This window comes from Microtus ochrogaster, chromosome 19 (assembly GCF_000317375.1).
Source record: "Microtus ochrogaster isolate Prairie Vole_2 chromosome 19, MicOch1.0, whole genome shotgun sequence".
NCBI classification, from domain to species: Eukaryota; Metazoa; Chordata; class Mammalia; order Rodentia; family Cricetidae; genus Microtus; species Microtus ochrogaster.
The window spans coordinates 19,520,124-19,528,930 of NC_022021.1; positions in this window are offsets into that span (position 1 = coordinate 19,520,124).

Here is an 8,807-nt window from a genome sequence, read left to right on the forward strand (position 1 = left end):
TGGGAGGCTGGGAGGAGGCGGAAAAATTTTTTTTCTTTCTTAATAAAAAAAAATATTAAAATAAAAGAAAAGAAATTTGCATTAAATTGCTAAATGAAGTATGTATGTACAATACCTTGAACAAGAGGAGAAATGTATGTATAGTTTGATCTAACAAGTTTGTATCAATATACAAAATCTGTATATAATAAACAAAATTCTAATCAAGTATAAAATATTTAAAATTAGTAGTTTCTTTCTAAAAGTGGATTCAATAATCTACCTTATTGTATTCTTATATCTATAGTCTCCCTTTTTTTTCTTTTCAGAGAAGATTCAATAATCTACATTTTATCCTATCATATCTATATTCCCCCGTTTTTCTTTTCAAAACAAGAACTCTGAATCTTATCTCCTTTGTTGAAATTTTGTACTGATTGTAACTAATAAAAATGGTAATCAACCCTGCTAAACAATGACAACTATCCATAACCCATTGAAGAGCCAAACAACCTTACTCACCTCTTGGGAATTTACTTTCTGCTCTCTGGGGCATGACAGTATCTTTAGGAGATCCTAAAAATGAAAATTTGCATTAATTGTCAAGTCCTGGGTGAGGTAATTGTAAAATTTGTTGTATGCTCTATGAATAATCAGAAAGTGCAGAGTTTGTCTCAAATCCTGGATAGAGTAGTCTGGAAAGCTTTATCATTTCAGCTGGTCACCTCAAAATTGTTCTGACCAGTTTTTAGTCCAAAGCAGATCTTTAGGAGCTATTTTTCAGCTCAGTAGTTACCATAGTCCTGGAAAAATTTTCATTGTGTGGCCTCACCCTCCTTTTGGAGACTTCACAGGTTGTTGTTAAAAATACATGTGGTTCACTGTAGAAATTGATATTCAAACCTGAAATCATATAAAGGATTGTAAGTAAAACCATTTTTTAGAATTATCACTTTATATTTATATGCTATTCTTATGGTGCTAAAGGATTTTAAAGAAACTCTCAACATAGTTATTGCTTTGCAATATGCAGAAAGAGTTGTTTTACATATTGAAACTTCTAAATTTATACTACATGATACAGAATTTGTTTTATTATCTATTTAGGTTCAAGATATAATCATGAATAGGACTCAACCAATATATATAACACACTTCCGGTCCCATATGGGTCTTCCAGATCCTCTAGCATAAGGTAATGCAGACATCCATTAATCATTGATTGGAAATGTGCTGAAGATCTCAGAATTTCATATAAGACATTATGTCAACAGCAAAGGTCTATAAAAGGACTTTTCTATTACATTACAACAAGCCAAGGAGATTATAAGATGTCCTACTTGTTATTTATACAACCAGACACAAAAACTGCAAAAAGCAACACAAAGTGTATGCAAAGGAATGAAATCTGGCAAATGGAGGTGTTCCATTTTGTAGAATTTGGAAAACCAAAACATATACACCCTACCATTGATACTTATTCAGGTTTTCAATGGATGACTGCTTTGAGTTCAGAAAAGGCTGATTTGATAATCATGCATTTATTAGAAGTTATGACCATCATGGGTATACCAGCACAAATAAAGACAGACATTGCTCAGCGTGTGTCTCTAAGGAAATGAAACAGTTTTTTTGCTTATTATAATATAAATCATATTAGAGGTATACCACACAATCTCACAGTTCAGGCAGTTATAGAAAGTTCAAATTGAACCATAAAGGATATGTTAAACAAACAGAAAGGGATGATGAAGAACCCCAGAAATATATTTCATAATTTATTAACCTTTAATGTTTTTATGATAATGCGAAAGGAGCACCAGCTGCAGAAAGACATTTGATAATAGAAAAAAAAACTTTGAATTAAATCAGCCAGGGTGTTTCAAGAATGGGTTGACCTCAGAATAAAATCCAGTGATGTGCAACATTGGAGAAGCAGTTTTGTTTTTGTTTACATAGGAGAAGATATGCTATGAATGCCATCAAAATTAATCAAGATTCAGTTTGAAAAAAAGAGATACCTCTTGATTAAGCAAAAGTACAACTCCTCCACAGAGGTGGCAATCCTACAGGGGATAAGGAAGCCTCATGAGGGCTGGGGCTTGGTTCTATTCTTGTTTTTGCAGAAAAATATACATTTTCAAAAAGTCAAGAGACCTTGAGCATCTAGATGCCTAAAGAAGAAAAGATAGATATCCAGAAAGAATCACCAAACAAAGAGAAATCTGATTTATTGTACCAATATCCTCTTCTGGATAAAATATCATACCTAGACATTCATATCTCCCTACTTTTCAGTATAATGGTAGTTGTGAATCACTTAAATATCAAAGCTGCCTTTGGAGTTGGGCATTGACTCTCCTCTTCTAAATTCAAGAATGTTTTTAAAAGAAAAAAAAATCAGAGTTTCTGTCTTATATCAGGAACCACCTGGTGAGGGATAGAATAAAAATAAAAATCTATGGACTAAGGTTATCAAAATTCTGCTTTCAAAAATTGTACTTCCCCCCTTCCCATTAACTATTTTTGCCTCTATGTTATCTTTATTTGAATATATATCTATCAAACTTCAAACTTTCTATTATGATATAAATAATGTTTAAGTTTTTCACAGTGAACAAGAAATTTTCTTGGAGTAATCCTTGAAGTTTCAAGGAAGAAGATGGGGCCTCACAATAGCAATATCACCTGATTCGTGTGATGACATTCAGGTGATAGTATCACCTAAAGATTGGCATTGAATTACAAACTGCTTAGATCAATTTCGAGGTGGCCAGATGAGATTATCCACCCTCAGAGACTACTCTGGCCAGGACTTGAAACAAGCCCTACACTTTCCCATTATACATAGACAGAACAAAAAAATTGGTATAACTCCCTCTCTCACCTCTCTCAGTACTTGACAACCAACCAAAATTTTTCTTTCAGGATCCCCTAATGATTCAATTACCCCCAGAGAGCAAGAAGTAAATTTAATAATATGACCCCCATATTCTCAAGAGATGGGGTGGGTGGTTTTTGGTTGTTTAATGGATTAGGAATATTATAGATATGATATTCTAGAAGGGTAGATTATTTAATCTACTCTGAAAAGGAAAAGGGAGAATATAGATATAATAAGACAAAAGGGTAGATAATTGAATCTGCTTTTAAAAGGTAACTACTTGTCTTAAATGTTTTACATGGGATTGGACTTTTATATATTTATACAAATTTAAGATTGATTTTGTTAGAAAATACTATATATGTATTTCTACTCTTTTTCAATTTATTGTACCTATATAAGTCATTTAACAATATAATGCAAACTTTTAGTCTTTGAAAATTATACAAACTGTTTAAGATAATAAGGAAATAAATGTTAGTAGTTAATAATCTAGTATGATTATTATTATCTAGTCACATTAAGTATATTTTCAGTGTCAAATGAATATATTTTAGATAAACAGGTCATCTTCAAACAATTCAGGTATCTACAGATGTTTTAATAACTTAGGTTCTTATATTTTACAAAAATGGGGCATGTCTGCTCATGGCAGCACTAATCTACTTCAGATAAAATAATGGGCTTCAAAGAAACCCTACATGGAGTTTTCTTTTCTTGTTACAAAAGTAAAATAAAGGTGACTGTCCAGGCAGTCAGCTGTTTCTGTCATTACTCACATTTTCTGGAAGTCACTTGCTTGAACTTCCTATTTACTCAGTTAATTTATTTCCTTCTCAGGTCTCTGAGGTAGTTGAAGACTAGACAGTTATAGTTATCATCTCCCCTGTTTATGAAACTAAGAAAAAATTAACTACAGAATTGTAAATTATATAATGTTGAGAGATATCAAAAGATAATTTCCCCCCACTGAAATCCCAACCATTCCTCAGAGAGGGTATGACCTCCCATGGAGTGGCAACAAAGTCTGCCACATTACTTGAGGCAAGATAAAGGCCTGCCACACTGTATCTAGGTTGAGCAAGTTGTCCCTTCATAGGGAAAGTGTTCCAAAAAGCCAGTTCATGCACTAGGGACAAATACTCATTATGTAGCCAGTGGTACCACATACTGTCCAACCCACACAGCTGATCCCCACATTCAGAGGGCCTTGTTCAGTCCTATTCAGTTCCTCAACTATCAGTCCAGAGTAGTCAGTGTTCTCCTATTACTATCTCAGGTCAGCTATTTCCATGGGTTTTCCCCTCAGGGCCTTAATCACTTTGCTCATATTATTGCTCCTCCCTCTCTGTGACTATATTCTAGGAGCTTGGCCCAGTGCTTAGCTGTGGATTTATGCACCTGCTCCCATCAGTTACTTAGTGAATGTTCTATGATAACAATTAAGGTAGTCATCAATCTGCTTACAGGGGAATGGCAGTTCAGGTACCCTCTCCACTATTGCTTAGATTCTTAGCTGTGGTTATCTTTGTGGATTCCTGGAAATTTCCCCTAGTATCAGATTTCTCAGTCATCCTATAATGGCTCTGCTGTCAAGATATCTCTTTCCTTTCTCTCCCCTTCAGTCCTTTCCCCAACTTGACCTTCGCAATCCTTTATGTTTTCCTCTGCCTGCTCTTCTCCCCTCACCACTCCCATTTACACTCCTCTTTTCCCCATTCTCCCACTTTACTCATATAACAAACTGTACACAAAAATATACATTTCTTCTATCCTGTTTTTAGCACCTTAGATTACTTCTTCCCTCTCTTGTATTCTGTTGATGAGGCTTGCCTCTGTGTTCCCCACTGAAGTTCCTAATTTTTTTCATTTCCAGGATTCCCTCAGTTTTTTTTCTTTATTCGTTATATGTCTATTTGCAAGTTTTGAATTGCTTTCTTCATTTCATTTATCTTCTTTGTGTTCTCATAGATTTCTTAAATTGATTTTCCCATTTCCTCTTTAAGGACCTCTAACATATGCATAAATATCATTTTAATAACCTTGTCTTGTGCTTTAGCTATATGGCAATTCTGACAACCCAGAATAGTGGGTTGCTGGGCTTTGGTAGAAACATCTTCCTGGCTGTTATTGATTGTGATTTTAAACTAGCATGCCTGCATCTGAGTTTGGGAAGATTGTAATTCTATGTGCTTTTTCCTGCTCTGCTCTTTGCTTCATTGGCATTCAGTTCCTTGGTTTTCATTGCCTCTCTGGTTCTTAGGAATGTTCATGACTGTAGTTTGCCTGGTAAGGCGTTCTTCTAAGCTCTTGAACAGTGTATCCATGGGTGGTTTCAGTTAGAATGTGATTCTAGGTATTAAGAACTATCATTTTATGGAAACAGATGGGCTAGACAGGGCTTGAGGGTGTTCCCAGAGGTAGAAAAGCAGGATGTGCCACCAGGGTCTGCTTAGTTCCCCCTGTAATAGGGCACCAAAGTAGAAAGCACAGAAGGTCATCTGTTACAGAGCTGGACTGAGACTGGGGATTTGATTTGGAGGAAGAGTGAAGGTCTACCTTCTTTCTTGTTGGATTCCCACAGAATCTCTTCATTGCTTTGAAAACTTCTTCCCCTAATTTATTTCAGTAGAACTTTTATGACTTTATTGTAATTAGAATTCCTGCTTAGAAGAAAATATTTTATTGGTCAACAATTAATGAAAAATGACGTTAGTTCTTTAAACATTTACAGAATTAAGCAATGAAGTCATATTTTGCAGATAGCTGGCATAGGAAGGGCTTTTGATACCTGATTCAATCTCCATACAAATTATAAATCTGTTCATTTTTTTTATTTCCTATCACTCATACTTGAAGCATCTCATACTTGGAGGAATTCCTACATGTTTTCTAAGTTGTGAATTTATTTCGGTACCATTAGTCTTACACATCTCATATTTTTGGATAACTTTTAAAAATTTATATATTTTATTTTGTGTGTTTGAATGCTTTGCCTGCTCCTTATATGTATATTCATCATGTGCATACCTAGAGTGCAAGGAGGTCAGAAGAAGGGATCATTTTTTGGAGAGTTTCTGGTGGTTTGGAGACATTATTTCTTAATGTTTCTGCTTTATTATTGAGTCTATTTACCTATGTAATCACTCATTCTAATCAGTTTGAATAAAGATTGATAAATTTTGCTATTCTTAAAATAATTTACTGTTTTTAACTTTATATCTTTTCTTTTAAATCCCTTTATTATTTTTTACCTTTTGCTAGCTTTGAGTTTGACTTTTTTTTTCTAATTCCTTGAGTGTGCTAGATTTGAGGTCACCATTCACTAAATTATGTATGCTTTTTTCATTCTTATTTCTCTAAAAATCTTTTCTAGTTTCCCTTTTGATTCTTTGATCTGATTGGTTGCTGTTTCCTTGCTTTTGTGTGAGTTATTTAATTTTCATAAATTCCATAACTTTCCTGTTCTTCCTAAGCATAATTAAACAAAAACAAAAATCAATAGACTGTAATTTTATTTGTTCTGATTGTGTTGCAAATTGAACGTTATCTGTCCAGCAGAATGCTGTATAAGTGCTCAAGAAGAAATTGTAGGGCTGTGGATACTGTTGTAGTTTTTGACTAGCATGCACAAAGCCCTAACTTCAATCTATAGCAGCATAAAATGAATTTATTTAGCAGGTGTTTAGTTTATTTTATGTACTTTACATCTTGTTTGCTATTCCTAATAATTCTTTTTTTGTTTTCCAAGTCCTTTGTTTCCTTTTGTTTTATGCACTATAGAAAATAGGGTTGGATTCTATAATAGAGTTGAATGACTGTCTTTCTTTCTTCTTTTGTCCTTCCTTCTTCCTTCCTTCCTTTGTTCCTTCCTTCAGTTCTCTCTCTCTCTCTCTCTCTCTCTCTCTCTCTCTCTTCTCTCTCTCTCTCCCTCTCTTCAGTTGCACAAATGTTTGTTTCATATTCTCTGGTGCTTTGATGTGTTTATTACTGTCATATACTCTTCATCCATTGACTTATGTCATTTCATCATAATGTTTGTTTTGATTCATCAAAACATTTTGACTAAAAGCTTATTTTAATACAAAAATAATTATCTTTACCCACTTTGGAATATCTTGGAAGCTACCTGTTTTCATTCTTTATCTTTCAACAAAAGCAAACAATAGGAAGTTACCAATTTTTAAAAAGTATTTAGGAATTCTGTCTGTGCTTTCAGGGAGTTCAACTCATTTACATCTAATGTAAAGGGAACACATTCCTTTTGTTATTTTCTTCACGGTTTTCTTCTTGTATTGACTTTTCTCTTGTCTTGTCTCTTGCTTTGTTACATTTTATGGAAAAATTTTAAGTTTATTCATTTATATTTTATGTGTATGAGTGTTTGTCTGCATGTATACTTGTGCACCAAATGTGCCTGGTTGTTATTGAAGCCAGAATAGAGTATTAGATCCACTGGGACTAAAGTTAAGGATAACTATGGCCTGTCACTTGGCTAGGAACTGAACACAGGTCCTCACTGAAAACCTCAAATGATCTTTACTATTGAGCAACCTCTCCAGCCCATAATTTTCTAAGTGATTACTTTGAATTTTTTTCTTGTTGTTTTTTCTTGTATTTTAAAAATGCAATCTATAGACTCTCTATAGCTATCATAGCCTATGCAGAAATCATCTTATATAAACTTTATGCATTTTTAAATGATAAAATGTAATATAATCTGCATGTAAGTTCTATAATTTCCCTTCTCCACACCCATATGATGATCCACTAAGATCATAAACTATGCCTTGTTTATTCTATACTCCCTACTCTATTGATATAGTCCTACTGATATCCTTTATTTTAAAAATCAAAATCTAAAATGATTAGAGCATCACTACTTTTTAGCATTATATCACTCTATCCCTCCTACTATGCTTTGTTTTACCAAATACAATGGCCATGTCTCTCCATTTCCTTCTTGTCCCATGAGCTTGGATGTTATGCCAAGAGAAATCCTTAAAATTATGACTTTAACATCAATCTACATGCCAAGAGTGTATTTCAGAAGGCAATCAATTGTATTTATAAAGCTATATGAGTGTGTTTTGGACATTTCATTGTTTCTCTTTCATTGTTTATTGTCTTCTTATTTCTACCTGAATGACATTTATAATTTGGATGTCTCACAACTTAAATCTAAGCATTGAACACACTGAGATGCCCTTAATTTTAAAAAATCAACTATTTTCTATCTTGTAATAGCTTTCTGGTGATATATATTTGAAATCTTTTAAGTTTGATGGATAGTTCTTTCCCCAAATTTGCAAAGGCTTTAGACATTATTTCTCTAAGTAGCTTTTTAAAGAGCTGACAAAGTTTGGGTGGCCAAAAGACACTTAAGGTCATGTTCAATCTCCTTAGTGATCAGGGAAATGTAAATCAAAACAACTTTGAGATATCATCTTACACCTGTCAGAATGGCTAAATCAAATCACCAATGATAGCCTATGCTGGAGAGGATGTGGAGCAATGGGAACAGTCATCCATTCCTGATGGGAATGCAATCTTGTGCAACCACTTTGGAAATCAGTGTGGCAGTTTCTCAGGAAATTGGGAATCAATCTACCTCAGGATCCGTCAATACCACTCTTGGGAATATACCCAAGAGATGCCCAATTGTGCTGCAGAAGCTTTTGTTCAACTATGTTCATAGCAGCATTATTTGTAATAGCCAGATCTTGGATGCAACCTAGGTGCCCCTCAATGGAAGAATGGATAAAGAAGGTGTGGAACATATACACATTAGAGTACTACTCAGTGGTAAAAATTAATGACACTTTGAATTTTGCATGCAAATAGAGAACATTATCCTGAGTGAGATAACCCAGACTCCAAAAGATGAATATGGAATGTACTCACTCATTAGTGGACTCTAGCCATAAACAAAGGACATTAAGCC